Raw genomic sequence first — 16470 nt, forward strand, 5'->3', positions numbered from 1 at the left:
TGGTCCTTGTTTATGGCTTTGTTCAACTCCCTGTAATCGACACAAATCCTCCACTTACCATTTTTCTTGGGAACTAACACCAAAGGGGAGACCCACTCATTGTCGGAGATAGGATAAATGAATCCTGCATCTAGCAGTGTTTGTTGTTCTTCTTTTACTATATCTTTAAGAGTTGGATTTCTCCTCCTTTGGAGTTGTCAGACTGGCTTGAAACATTCCTTGATATAAATATGGTGAGTACACACTGAGGGGTGTACTCTCTTCATTTCTTTGTAACTCCAAGTGAAGGCATCCAGATGTTCGTTTAGCATGTTGCACAACTTCTCCTCTTTTTTACCGGGAATAGTGTCTATGCAGAACTGCTAATCCCACTAACGGTGGTAGCAACCTTAGAAACAAACAGAGTAAAGCTACTTTCGTATTCCTTTATGACTAATAGATAAGAGAAGAATGAAGGGACCAACCTCAATCTTGTGCTTGGTTCCTCACTTGATTCTTCTCCCTTCTGATAGATCTTTGCTGCTTGCTTCCTCGTCAGCCCAGCTTCAAAGAGCACCTGTGAAATCAAAGCAGCACAATACTATCCAAGAACAGAGATCTACTAGAATAAACAATATAAGATCAGATGTATATTAACCATACACAAACATATATCATAAAAATATGCAAGGACATGGAGGAAAACTTGAATAGCTTTATTGATATCAAGAAAATAACAGGGGAGGATTACAACCAATTGTTCTGACCCAGCATCATCCTCTTAGCAAGAATCCCTTCTTCACCTCATGAAATGCTTAGATCACCCAACACTATGATGTTGCAGCAAGAAACCAACAACACTTCCTTACAAGATACAAAATTCCAGCCTCTGGATCTCTGGGATGAGGGATCCATATATAGATGTTTGAATGGAGGGTGAGTCAGCTTCTGGGGTTTGATTAGTGTCCTCTCTCTGATAGTTCTTGATGCCACTTGGAGAATGATGATCTCGTACTCATCCCTAGGCGAATTCAGGGAGGCAAGTGTCACAGGAGAAGTTTTTGGAAGATTCCATGATTTTCCACCTCGCACACTACCTCTGCCATTTGTCCATTCTTGCCCATCGCACCCCATAGAAGGGATTTTCAACATGCATCACATCCTCTCTGTGTATTTAGGTGGGATGTAGCGCACTTTGTCCATGGAGCAGGAGAGATGGCCTAGTTTTCACCAGGTCTAAGTAGTTTTTCATGGAGAACTTCTGGGAGATGATGTGATCAGGTGACCTTGTTCTTTTAGGGGTTGGAAAAACAATTTTAGGGACTTAGGAGCCCTTGGTTTATGGACATTTAGGATTGGGGTTGTAGTGCCCAAAAATGTCTATAACAGTTGCCCCCTAAAGCATGAGGTTGTTAATTAATTTTTGATGTCGGGTGAAATGCTTTATCATGAGGATTCGAAGTTTTTCGAGCTGGAAGGCGACCTGTAATAAGATACAATACAACACATTATCTTCATAATATTTTTCATTTCCTGGCTGAGTCGGGCATTCCCATGCTTAGCTTTATAAATTCATTTTCATGTACATAGGACAGACAATCGTCTGAGTGCAGACTGATGATTCCGGTAGAGCCATCATCCCTTAGGTTGGATGATTATCTGTGCAGCAATGATGTACACTGGATGTCTTTATTTCCTGAATGTATCTCGCAGCCCGGATGGATGAAACTAGATCCGGGGTCTTCAATCTCATTCGATCTTCACTCGAAGTACAAGTCAATCCATGTGAGAGATGTTCTGGAGTCAAACATGGAAAGACATTGCCTGATTACCAGCCAATGATGTAAGCTGTTAACAGGCATGAGAGGAATCACCGATAATGATGATGACCCTCAAGGTACTGCAGTACAATTCACATGGTGTGAAAGAGGGACTTGGCATCGAACACCATGCAAAATCTTTCGGTCGAAGGCCAGTGATGTAAACCTATCGCCAAAAGTGAGAAACTTGCCATTGAGGCATGCAAGCTTCAAAGTACTGGAAGGGTTGTTCCTAAATCAACTTCTTGGATAATGTTGATGTCGAAAAGAAGCGATCCGTCACAGGAGGCCCTTAATGAATCCCACATCTATGACATGGAACGGAGCAAATGATTTTAATGGAGGTGAAAACGATCTGAGGATACAAGGTTCAGGATAACAGTCATGAAAATATGGAGAATGAATGTATTGCAGTGGGTGAGACACAGGTGAATTCTCTGAGCGACTTCTCTTGAACATATCGTCGACACTGACATGATGGATTGGTATCATTAACCCAAAATATGGATGGTGTGATGGAACCATGGTGATGTGACCAGTGAATGGAACAACCCAACCCGACTCGGATGCGGAGTGAAAGTGTCATGTTCAAGAGTGACTTGCTACTAAAAACGTTTTTTCAAGTTTTCTTCCCAATTTTCCCCAATCATTGCTGACCAGTACCTCTTTATTTTTTTCAAGCTTGAGGAGGATAACATATGCTTGATCTATAATCTGCCCTTTGGGCAAACCCATCGCTATGTTTTAACGAGCCTAGCGATAGTGAAACTCGGTCTTGTCTGTAATGGACAATTTTTTCGCTATTAGCTTTTAACGAGTTTAACGACAAAGACAACTCAGTCCTTTTCAATTTTAGAGAGTCTGAAAGGGACGTAAAGGAAACTCCAATAGTTCCTTTTTCATCATATAATCCCTTATGTCCGAAAAAGTATAAACCAATACGAAATGGATGAATTTTCGGTAATTTTAACAAGCCGAACAAGACAAGCACTCGATATTTTTGTGTAATAATCCTTCGGGTCCAAAAAGATTAAAATCTAAAGGAGGGATAGCACTTTTGGTCTCTTTAACGAGCTGTTGAGGCCAATTTCTCGGAAATCTTTTCATTTTTTACAAGTTAGATGAAAAGAGCTTAAAGGAGACTCAGTTTTTGAGGAACGAGTGATAATTTCGGATAGCAACTGATTCCAGGTAAGGTTTGGAATTTTCCAATCACAGCAATGTCACAAGGATGGCTAACTATATCACTTTTCGCAGTTGTTCCTCAAAAGGGTAAACATTCAAATGGAGGTGAATGATCGGCCAATATGGAGTGGAGGTGATGATGAGAACATGACCAAGGGCTTCAAAGGCTGATAATAAGCATTCACGATGGTTATTTATCAGAGCTTGGTTCATTTTTTAATGAGCTTAAACTCTGGGGGAAACATTTTCTCATTGCTTATGTTTATTTTTTAACAAGCTTGAATTCTGTGTTAAAATTGCTCGATGATAAGTTTGCATGCCCCCAGCATAATAACGCAAATCGAGGTGCATGCCCCCCAAGCTTCATTGCATTCAACTCGGTGGTTGGAATGAAGGTTTACCTCCAAGATCTTTGAAAGTCTCAACTTGGATTTTACGAGACCATAATCAAAGACTCGATTTGGAAAGGGAGTTGTCTCATTTTTTAGTGAGGTTGACACAGTAAAAGAACTATCCTCATGACTCCTTGTTTCATTTTTTAACGAGGTCGACACGAGATAAGAATTGTTCTTGGAATCCACCGTATTTATAGTATTTGATAGAAAATCAAAAACTGAAGGATAATTAAGGTCACTAGAATAATCTTCGTGGTAATCCGGAAGATGGGAACGATGGTGGTAATCTTCCCATGGTGCCTCTCCTAACATCCTTGACTGAATGATTCCTTTTTCTGTAAAATGTACATGCGACCAAGGATATGAAGAGGTGCCATATTCCTTAGACCTATCTATGTATCCAAACACTCGATGAGCATTGATTTGGGTTTGTCCTCCAGGCCAAGAAAATTGATTGCTACAATATTTCTAAAATGGTGATGATCCATGCTGACAAAATGTTTAGGAATCTTCTGAATCCATTAGATATAGAATATTTCATATTGCAGGTTTCCATTGTGACCACTTCCGCCAGATTGTTTGGAGGCGGTAGGGAAAAAGTCCCCGTCAATGTAGGGTCTTTTAGTAGACCTACTCTGATATTTTGAAGCGAATGAGGGTTTCCATGGATCATCAGAATACTTCCCGTAACTTTTGAACTATTGGGGAGAAATTTTTGTTGGTCGACGATTGTAATTCCTCCTTGGAAGGGAAATGCAATCTTCCTGAAATAGGTCGACACAACGGTGGCCATGGCATATATCCAGGGCCTTCCGAGTAGGATGTTATAATCGAGGTTTCTGTCAATAACTTCAACATCAATTTCTACTGGTTTTCCCCCCAATTCGACTTGCAAGTTACTTAATATCCCATATGGGGTGTATGTTCATCTATCAAATGCTTTTAATGTTGTCGAAGATCGCGACAAGGTAAGAGATCCTAAAGTTTTCCAGCAACTCATCGACATAATACATGTAGATTCCCCCTCATCAATAATTGTTCGATGAAGAGTTTTGTTGAGGGCTTTCACCTGAATGAGGAAAGCTAGTTGAGCTGGTAACTGAGGATCGTATCCTTTGTGATTAAAGGAAACAAGATTAGAATCCTTTGGGTCAATCCCACCTATTGCTGATAATAATTTTGCAGTACCTCAAGTGTCGACACAGCGGATGGCGATTGGGCCAAATCTTCCACTATATTATAATGTTTTGCTACTCTAGCATGCTGATTAAATGTCAACTTGTGTACTACTCCCTTTGGCTGTTTTATTGTAAGTTCTGGAATGATGGGTGGCACAACTTCTGTTGAAGTTGTTGTCGAACTACTAGGTTGATCGTTATCCTTGTTGTTCGACATCTGTGGATTCCCGTAATCTTTATTCCTTGTCTTTATCAAAGCATCATTTTTCTGTTTCGAAACCAAAAACATCAGTACTTGGGACGGGGAAGCATTTTCAATAGCAACCTGATTTGTTCCTGGATTTGGAAACGGATCAGTTAACACTATCGAGGTTTTTGAATTCTTGGCGAATTTTCTAAGCTCAACTTTATATGGACAGTCTTTTGTCCAATGATCCTCATCACATATTAGGCATGGATTTCTTGGTTTCCTGTCTCTAGAAGGGTTTGTAGAAGATTTTTCGGGTGATGATTCTCCTTGTTTCTTCTTCTTCCCTTTGTTTTTCTTCTTGCCTCCTGGTTGCTTGGTTTCTTTGCCCTTGTTATTTGAGATGACATTTACTTCCGAGGCGAGAAGTTCTTCGTTTGCATTTTGACTAGAAATCTTACGGGCCTTTTTAGATGTGGCCTTTGTCGACTTCGTATTTGTCGTGCCTATCACGCCGTCACCGGCATGAGAGTCATTGTTTGATTTAGGAGGGGGAGATACGGAAAATTATGGTCTAGGAGCATCAGGTATTTTATCATAGAGCATGCCAGACTGAGTATAGATCAAGTCTAGATATTGTGCACGGGAAATAACTTGCTCTTTAGTGACGACTCCTCCCTTTACCACATCGTCTATGATAGAAGGTAATAATGACTTAATAAACCATTCAGCTAGCAGCTGATCAGGAACATATGTTTTTACCATTCTTCGACGACGTCGCCACTCATAAATATGATCAGATATGTGAGTGGCCATTGTCTGTTTGAAATTGGTAAGAAGCTCTGTTCCTATTTCGTACCTTATTGGTAACTGAAAATGGGTTAAAATGGTTGTGGCTAGGGTGCTGAAGTTATCAAATGAAGCTCTAGGTAATTCAATATACCATTTTTCTACTGGACCATTTAACATTCACTGAAAAAGGCGAAGCCTAATCGAATCATCATTTAGAGTGTTAGATGAACACCACAGATGAAAGGTCATCACATGATTCGACGTGTCTTCACCGGGATTTCCATTGAATTTAGGAATATCTGACGAAAGTTTATGTGGAATCGCTGGCCACCAAGGGGCATAAGCAATTGGATCATTCGTCAGCCGGTTTAGGTCTGGTAATTCTAGAGTTGCTACAAAGGGCAATTGTTGATTTAGGTTAGGCGAAGCATACCCAGGATAAGATGGAATCGCCTGAGCAGTGGGTCTTTGTATACCAGCATAATGTATTTGATGCTAGTAACTTTGATAAGGTTGATGGGCATAACCATTATAATATGGTTGTTGATAACCACTTTGGAGATGCGGTTGCCCATTACTTACAAATACTTGTTGCTCAGGTCCTTGATATGATTGCTGGAATGGAGGTTGTTGAGATTGAACCAGCCATGGTTGTTGGACCATTTGCTGTTGCTCAATACTGGATGATTGACCAAGATGAAGAGTCATAGTGCTTGTTTGAGCCTGAGTTGCTCCAGATAAGGAGGCACTAACCTGAGGTTGTGATTGAGTCGTTGAGACAAGAGGCTGTTGTATTGAAACCTGAGAAACTTGGGGTTGACATACAACGGGTAGCGGTTGTACTTGAGACGCAGTCACCATAGCAGGTATAGTTGGAATATTCGACACAGGGTGGAATGGTTGCATTGAGTATAAAACCCTTGGTTGCTGAGGCAGTATTGGTACCCAACCACTGGATGTAATTCCAGTTTGACCTGAACATTGTTGTAAACTCCCATATGGTTGTTCTCCAAGAGGGAACAATGAAAAGGCATACTGCCCTCCATATGGTGGAAATCCAGTACTTAAAGGGTAGATTGGCCTTTGAAGACACATTGGATCAATTTTTTGAGTTTCAACATAAGAAATACCAGATGATAATCCGGATGAAGAAATAGGAACTGACCATGTCATCGAATTGGACTCTGGCTTGTTGTTGATAACTTGCTGGGACAGATGGTATACCGGCGAACATCATTGAAGTAGCAGTAGGAGGCTCTGCCACTGCTGCATCGGATGACACAGTCCTGGATGTCGACGGTTGTTCAGACATATCTAGTCTATCCAAAAGATTTTCTAGCGATTTCGATTGACTTTCTTCCACGATTGCGGATTACTCGATCAACTAAAAATCAAGGGGAAATATGTTTCTGAATTAAATGAATTTTAGACGCTTTGACACAACTTGTTTTTTCAATTTTTAAGAGTCGAGAAAAAACAAAAGATGACTCTAGTCGCCTTCGATTTTTAATGAGCTTGAAGTGACAAGTGCTCAGATGGACCTTTTCCTTTAAGGAGACTGAAAAGGAACAAAAGAGACTGCTCTGGAAGTCTAGACAGAGGGATTACCAAAACAATCGCAAAACTGCAGAATACTTTTTACGGTATGGCAGTCAATCTTCCCGAATGCTGTGTTCAGTGCATTGTGATCGATAGGGTGGCAGACACGACTTCCTATGGATAAAGGATAAAGCCTACTGTGGTCTCCCAATATATACTCGACGGTACATGGGAGCACAAGTCTGTATTGGCATTTTTTGTCTCAAAGTGGAGGAATCACCCAACCAACAATGAAAGCGATAGTTACCACGTTTTACGACACCAGAACACGTCTCTAGCCTAGACTTCTAAATGTTGTGCATTAGGTTCCAAAGCGTTTTTAGATTCATTGAATTTATTTTATAGTTGATCTTGCTTAAGAAATTTGCCTTTCAGATTCACCACGTGATGTAGATGTATAATTCCTAAAATGCAGTCTAAGATGATAAACAGTCGTTTAATCTTCTTTCAGCAATGAAAATCCTAGCTACTAAGGAAAGAGAGATGATTTTCTTTTAGCATAGAGCATAGAGCACACACTATATGCACTGTCCTAAATCAAAACGACAAGCAGTCTAAATGCAAATGCACATGCATGTATTGTTTTTCAGCTTTCTTAGTGTATGTGATGATAAGAAAGCTAAGTGCAAATCTGAATTATTTCCAAAGCGACAATACTCAACAAATTTCTTTTCAAAATGAAGTGAAAGTAAGAGAGACACTTTGCGATTTCGAAATGAAAAATTTCTTTTCGACACTTTAAAAACTTATTAATTCAAATCATATGCAACAGTAACTTGTATAATCGGTTACCAAAAGCAAGGGGATTGTCTTCTATGGCTGAAAACGACAGCTACGACACTTTCAGATCAAAGAACGACCGCTCGATTATGCTACTTTTTTGCAAAGGAGAACCGAAAATGATGTAAAATACACAAAAACACTTACATCTCTTTGCACTATGGAGGCAGAAAGATGTAAAGGAAGCAGGTTTTTATAGAGATACACTGACCATAGATAGCTAAACTCAAGAATAGGACTGAAAACAGTGAGTGAAAAACCAAAGTCTTAAGGTAAAGTTAACCTTATCTGACCAGCGCACCTGTTACACAGAGAACTCTGCTTTCAGCGCACCTACTACACTTGAGAAGTGTGATGTAAGCAGGTTGCCTTTAAGGCAGGGTGCGATGGTACTAAAACGAGACTTTAAACAAGTTTTTACTCACAATTTGCAATTCAGTTCGGATATTTAAGCTAAGAAAGCAATGCTCAGTATATGCAAAACACAGAGGTGGATCTAAGGAAGTTACTAGAGCTACCACTCAGGGAAATTAGTCTGTTTTTAGATCGATTGTTTAATTCATAAACAAAACCCGGAGATTGACTGAAGCAGCATTGATCTACTTTGCATTTGTAAAACAAATGCAGTACGAAGGTTAGCTGGCTTGGCTTCAGGATCCGTCTGTAAGTTTATAAAAGAAAAAAAGATAGGCTAACAAACAATCTAGTCGCTCCCCAGTGGAGTCGCCATTTTGTTACCTGGAATAGTGTCTATCAAAAATTGCCAATCCCACTAAGGGTAGTAGCAACCTTAGAAACAAACAGAGTAAAGCTACTTTCGTATTCCTTTATGACTAATAGATAAGAGAAGAATGAAGGGACCAACCTCAGTCTTGCGCTTGGTTCCTCACTTGATTCTTCTCCCTTCTGAAAGATCTTTGCCGCTTGCTTCCTCATCAGCCCAGCTTCAAAGAGCACCTGTGAAATCAAAGAAGCACAATATTATCCGAGAACATAGATCTACTAGCATAAACAATATAAGATTAGATGTATATTAACCATACATAAACATATATCATAAAAATATGCAAGGACATGGAGGAAAACTTGAATAGCTTTATTGATATCAAGAAAAGAACAAGGGAGGATTACAACCAATTGTTCTGACCCAGCGTCATCCTCTCAGCAAGAATCTCTTCTTCACCTCATGAAAAGCTTAGATCACCCAACACTATGATGTTGCAGCAAGAAACCAATAGCACTTCCTTACAAGATACAAAATTCCAGCCTCTGGATCTCTGGGATGAGGGATCCATATATAGATGTTTGAAAGGAGGGTGAGTCAGCTTCTGGGTTTGATTAGTGTCCTCTCTCTGATAGTTCTTGATGCCACTTGGAGAATGATGATCTCTTACTCATCCCTAGGCGAATTCAGGGAGGCAAGTGTCACAAGAGAAGTTTCTGGGAGATTCCATGATTTTCCACCTCACACACTGCCTCTGCCATTTGTCCATTCTCGCCCATCACACCCCATAGAAGGGCTTTTCAACATGCATCGCACCCTCTCTGTGTATTTAGGTGGGATGCAGCACACTTTGTCCATGGAGCAAGAGAGATGGCCCATTTTTTACTAGGTCTGAGTAGTTTTTCATGGAGAACTTCTGGGAGATGATGTGATCAGGTGACCTTGTTCTTTTAGGGGTTGGAAGAACACTTTTAGGGACTTAGGAGCCCTTGGTTTATGGACATTTAGGATTGGGGTTGTAGTGCCTAAAAATGTCTATAACACTCTTCGAGAACAGAAAGGGATGGATTGATTTTCAAAGTTTTCTTAGGGCCGAATTCTATGGTTTTGATGCGGAGAGGGTTGAAATCAGCCAAGTACATATCAATTGGATGGTTGTTCTGGGTTTCCTTTACTACTTCTTCTAGGGACAATGTATTGGGAGTTGGACTTTGGAGTAGGTGTTCAATCAAATCATCTTCATCTTGTTGTCCTCCTCCCATGGTTGTTTCTAAGGTATATAGTTGGGTAGTGTAAACTTCATCTTCTTCCTCCTCTTCCAGCCATAAAGGTAAATCATGTTCTAGAGATGGCTGAGCAGGAGGGTATAGGACTAACTGCTTGGACATATGCCCATTCTTAACGGTCATATTCCCAGCTCTGTAGTTGATGTAAGCATCGGCAGTGGCCAACCAGGGCCTTCCAAGGATGAGAGGGTAACTAGTAAGCTTAGCCTTAGGCTAGAGAACTAGGAAATTTGCAAGGTACTCCCAAGAGTCAATGGAGACCATCACATCCTCCATAATCCCCTCAGGGGTCACTGTGGAGCGGTCTACAAGTTTCAGGACTATTGTGGTCTTTCTCAATGAACCTTGGAGGTTGATCTTGAGCATGGTGTCCTTGGTCATCACATTAATGGCATCCCCACGATCAATCAAAGTGTGTGATACAATGGTGCCATTGATGTGCACATATTGTTGGCTACGTGGGGCCTGACCCAGGTTCAGGTGTGAGTTTAGCCAAGCAAATATCGGTACTACCAACCCTTTCGGCAATAGTCCATGGTGCAAGGATTGAGGTCTCACCCGAGGTAGTATGGGAGGGTGCTTGAAATAGGTTTCTGCACCCTAGGGATGTCTTGATGAAGTCTGGGAAGTTCACGAACTGATCCTGCGCACTTGCGTTACTCCGCAAAGCCATCTATCCTTAGCAGCTTGTGCGACTACTTTCACGTAGCTCTATAAAGAGTGCGAAGAGGTTCTGTCTAGATCCTTTATCCTTACTGTGTTATTATTATAGATCTTAACTTAATTGCATATACCCAATATTCTTATTAATCATTCACTTTTCATAGCAAGTGCACGCAATTATAAAACCGTAAAGAGATACATAACCATAACAGGAGTATAAACACACAGTATTTCAGAATCAACTTTTTTATTAGTTCTTTGTCCAAGTACAATCCCAACTTCACCCTACGCACTCAGCTGCAGGGGTCCGTGCACACAGCTGCCGACTCTACTAGGCCTCTGTGCACTCAGCTGCAGAGCCTCTCCCTACTACTACAACCCAAAACTCAAACTTACAAACTCAGAGCGAATTCCTCATTCAAAAACCCATATTACTTCTCAAAGCTAAGACTTCTTTTACACTTAGAGCCTCGCTCTATTTATACAATCCCATGGTCCACGGACCATGGGTAGGTCGACACATTCTATATTAAATTACATTATTTTAGGGTGGACAACCCTAGACTCTCACGCTTCGCGCCCGCATTTTGCGGGGTCTTTACATTACATTGACCAAAACCTCAGGCTTCAAGCCCCAAAAACATGTTATGGGAGGATCCGCTACCCAACAGGCCCCAACACAATCATCGTGACTCATCCCAAGTCACTCGACTGGTGCAGTGATCTTCACGCATAGTCCATCTAGCAACTTTTGTGCTTCGCTTACGCCTGCCACACATTCTTTCGTTTTCCACTATATTAGTTGCATGCGAATCTTCGATGCATCATTGTCAGGTGCAATTCCTTGCCTGAGTGCATATGTACCCTGCATCTGGGCCAGCTTTCCCTCAATCATGGCGATGACCATGAATGCTTCCTCGAGCCAAGGCTGGATGCGTGCTTTAAGCACTCATTCTTTCTAGCGCGCAGCGTCCACCTATTCCTTTAGAGCCTAGGCCTCCCTCATCTTGGCTAGTTGTTGAGTAAGGGTGACCGTGTACGCGGTCCCTTCAACATTGTCATAGGTCAGCTGCAACTCCCGCACTTTTGCCTCTAAAGGTTGTAGCATTGGGTCTTCCTGCAATGAAGTGAGGGTGAAGAGTGATTGATCTAACAAGCCCGTGCAATCCTATATGGTGCGCTCTATTGCTTCTAACCCCGATTGAATGGCGCGATTGCGCTACTATCTGACTTCCAGGGGTGTAGAGGGATGCGCCTTCAGCAGTAGCTCAGCGATTTGCTGGGTCAGCTCCAACTGAACCTCTACGGGCTCCTCCTGGGCCTTGAGGACTCCAGCCGCTAGTTGGTGAATCTTTTCTGCTATTGGGAGTATCGTCGGCATGGCCAACTCCGGTATGCTGCTACAAGCCTCCTCCACGGCCTATTCCAATCCCTGGGTTTGTGCAACCAGGTTGTCGTGTTGTAGGCTAAGCTATTCTAAACTTAACTTCTGCTCGCTTAAGACTTGGAGGGCATGGCCCTCCCTGGCATGAATCTTAGTAGTTACCCCATCCTATAGTTGGTATGGGATTTCTCTAGGAAGGGCGGCCAAATTCAACCCCCAGCCCTTCATTTAACTTTTCGTGGCTCCATCGCCCTCGGCGGCTACTAATACTGTACCTTCTAGTAATACAAAAGTGTTCGTGGTGCGGGCGCGCAACAACGGCTCAGCTTCGGATGTACCTACCACAACGTGTGGTGCCATTATTCGTGGGGGTCGCACCTGTAATGCCTGCAACTGCACTCTGAGTGCCCCCAACACAGTTGTCTGCTCTATCATTAATTCTTCAAAAGCATCCTTAGTGACATCGCGAACTGTTTCGCCAATGTCAAGAAGGTCTCCCTTAGTGAGCTGGATTGGGTCGGTGGAGGTCTTTGTTGCCTTCGTCTTTTTCCGCAAGGCTGGCTTCTCATGGACATGCGGCCTCTTGAGTTGGGTCTATTTTGGTGCAGGGTCCGTGCGTTCCTCTGTCTCAACCTCCCCCTGTATGTCCTACTCCATGGACATTTCCTGGCCTTCCTCGGTCTCTTTGGTGGGCGCGGTTGTGGTCTCTGTCGTCTGTGTTGCCACTGCTACCTCAGCCGCCTTTCGCTGTGTGGTCTCTTCTTATTCCTGGAAATTTTTCTCTACCAATTGCATCATGCATAGCTTGGTTTCCTTCTTTCACTATTGTGTTGCAATCTTTTCCATTTATGCCAAGTCCAGGGCGCGCCACTCTAGAGGCCAAGATATATAGGTTATGCATATCCACCTTGAACTCTGTCGCGCTCTATAAGCTGCTATGGACTATAGGGGACAAGCGTGGCCTACAGTTGATCCATGTTCATATGCTCGCCTCTATGAACACCCAAAATTCCTTTATCTCGCAAATCCTCATCGCGTCTTTTGTTGCCCAGAGTGAGGTGTACCTTGCGGCTTCGACCCTCAACCACGGGAAACTGGTTGTCTTCCAATAGCTCTCGTGCAACCAACAGGATGGATAAGAGCAACCATGCATAGTGTAAGGTCTTACCCTACTCTTAGGCCTCTCTACAATTTGTCAAAAACTCGTCACAAAGGAACTGCGCCCAGTTGAAGTGGACCCCTCTGTGCACTGCTCTGCCAACGCAGTTACAGATGGTGGCACTTCGTCAGCCTGGCATTTCCTCATTAGCTGGCTGGCCAATAGCTGAGTGGCTATGCACACCCCTTGGTCCTTGATGCTTGCAATTACATACCCTCGCTTCCTCTTCTCTAGCTTATATTTGGCCTTCATAGCTTCTGCGAGGGCCAAGTCGCTGCTCTTTCCTGCTATGGTTGTGGGGTCATTTCCTTTGATGGGAAGCCGAGAAATCCAGTGAATTAAATCGGTCGTGATGGGAATCGGCTCCTCCAGCTAGAGATACCCATCATGTACTAGGCACAACAGCTGCCGAATGACAAAAGTTGTGATGGGCATGCGGTGGTAGTGGGGTATCCATCGTAGATGGAGTAACCCAGCCCTCTCCACACCGCGTAACCATTTCTACTGCAATAATTTCTCTGCGGCCAACTATGGGAACTTCTCGCTATCTGCGAGGTCCCAGTCTTTGAACTTCATATTAGGTACCCGTCCCATCGGCGGACCTTCAAACCTTATTTCATTTGGAAGGAGTACAGTCTGGAGTGCACTCTTCATGGCCTCTAGGTCCTTCGGTATCTTGGCTTTCCCCTTCCATAAGGAGATGTAGGGGTTTAACTTTATTGTCGAAGGCACTTGGGAGACAGTCTCCGCCTCATCGTCCTATGCTACAATTTGGGTGATTAGAGCTTGAAAATCTTCCTCCTCCTCCTCAGTTTCAAGGGTGATGGCTTTTCCCTTCTCTGTCATTGATAATTTACTAAATCAGGGGTTTCGTGGTGATACCCGGACTGGCCCCATTGTTTTCTTATCTTTCTGTGGTCATGGCATGCGAGGTGACTTAGGAACTTCTGGTGCAGTTGCCACCTCTTCAGGCTCTTCCTGGACTATACGGGGCTTCAGAGTAACTTCCGCGAATCACACTCTTGTTCTTGCAGTCGTCATCATGTTTGCAATTGAGGGTGGTAAGAGTACACAGCGCTCAGTGCTCTGTACTTGCTCAATTCTCAAACAACCAAGTGTTGCCCTGTGGCTATCCCTAATGGTTTTATACCATCTTTTGAATTTGAATTTGACCCTTCCCCCCACTTTTGAGTCATTAATGCCTTTTTGGCAGTAGATCATCCCAAATCTCGCTCTTAATTCGTATCTTAATTGCCCGCCGCTCGGTCCTTTTTGCCTTAAATTGGACCTCTTTTCATGAACAGTGACACCAACGGTCACCTCCCAACCTATCCACGTAGTAGCGTGGCTTCCTATGCGTGGCCATGACCCTTGTGACATACCGATCCTATGCACAACCTCCTTGTCACGCAACTCCCATACAGACTCTTTTATAGTCCTGTGCTCTCTTTCAACTGCTTGCAGCGTTGAGACTGTGCTTCCTACAGATAGTCAGGTGGTCGCACTCGTGGTGCAAGGCTTCAAGTCACCTTTCAACCCAGTCCATGGGCCTCCCTTAGTTACCCTCGCGCCAGTCAACGCCTCGTGTTCTTCCTTATACAGTGCACTCCCCTAGTTACTTTGTTTATTAAGGTGTGGTTGCAGCCATGGTAGCAGAGCTAGAAATTCTCAGTGACAATCTTCTAATGTGGTGGTATGGCTGCCCATATCTTGTCCTGCCCTTCCATCGACGTGACATGTTTGTGTGATTTCGGTCTCCAGTTTTCTGATTTCCGCGTCTATTACCATGCTTTTCTACTTCAGTCGTACCCGAGCTTCTTCGAGTTCGTGAAGGTTCAATTTCCCTCACCGAATGACTTCTCGTAACTGCATAATTCCTTTACCTGGGTCCTTGCATACTGTCCTAACTGCGAGAGCTGTGGTATGGGGATTCTTCTTTACTCTTATGGTTTCATCTCCTCTCGTTAGTGTTGGGATCGCTTCCACGCTCCGGTTTTTGCTCATGGTCCTATAGGCCCATCGAACCGCTGGTACGTGTAGGTCCCAGTTAGTTCGTCTGACCTGGTGAACTTTGTTCATGGTTCCGCATAGATTTTTGAATGCTTCGACATGGAATTTTTGTCGATTTTCATGTTGCTGTGACTGGTTCTGATTTTTTATCCTCAGTCTGGGACGTGCTTGCACAGCACACATCTGCACCCATCGACATAGTTGGGTGCACAAGCTACTTTGTCCTGACTGCCCGACTCTCATTCGACGCTGGGGACTTCCAAATCGTAAGCACATTCGTCTTCTACATTCATGCCAGTTTCCAATAGTCTTTTGATGTGTACTCCACCATCGTGCAGGTGTCGCGTGCAACACCCATTCTAGCGCACCGTACCACTGCTGTTTCGATACTGCACTTTCAAATTTGTCTAAGAATTCATCCACCATTGTTACCCCATCATATGTTGGCAGTTCCCTTGCTTCTGTCGTCACGCACCGCAGTGATCTAATCATCATGTTTCAATTCAGTGTTGTCACTTCGTGCAACTAATTCTGCTAGCGTTCTACTTCTTCATCTAAATCCAAAGTATAAGAACTGTTGTGTTCCCACGATATTCTCCCATCTGCAGTCGAGTTCACCTGATCCTGGTCTTGCGCCATTATTTTGTAAATACAGTCCAGCTCATCGTCACTTTCATCGTCATGCATGGGCTCAGTGTAGCACACTCCTTTAGCTAGGTCTAGCGGAACGACTACGCGAAGGGACTTTTTCTCGAATATCATCTTCCGCTTTTTCAAGTTGATGACTCCATTCATATCAGTGGCCCAGCTTATTCCTAGTAACGCGGGATAAGGATTGTTGTCATCAACAATCTCTATTACTTCAAAGTTTGTCTATGTGCTCGCACCTTCGATATCAACTGTTACCCCTTGCAATCTCCCCATGGGAAAAATCTTCTGTTGGTTCGCCATTTGTAATTGAATAGGGGACCACTATAATGCAGGCCTACCCATGCATTCCCATGTCTGCTTTGGTAACACATTCGCATCCGAACCCAGGTCTAGGATTACCTGATCCATTTCATATTCACTAATCTACGCCATTAATCTCATTTCCCTCCTAGTGCGCAATGTATGTTTTCGTAGTTTCCAGGCTACGCGTGGTTCACCCGACCCTACGCACCTCGTGATCAGCTCTTGTAGTCCTTTAACTACCTTATTGTTGTGCAACAACTTCATGCATGTCTCTAAAAATATTATAAGCATAGAAGGATCCATTCCTAGCTCTGGTTGATCCTTACTACCTAAAGTAGAGGTCTCCGCGAAGCTCTTCTTAGCTTCCATAAACAT

Source organism: Pinus tabuliformis, chromosome 3_2 (assembly GCF_031772625.1).
Source record: "Pinus tabuliformis cultivar Carrire ecotype Pingquan chromosome 3_2, CPIR1, whole genome shotgun sequence".
NCBI classification, from domain to species: Eukaryota; Viridiplantae; Streptophyta; class Pinopsida; order Pinales; family Pinaceae; genus Pinus; species Pinus tabuliformis.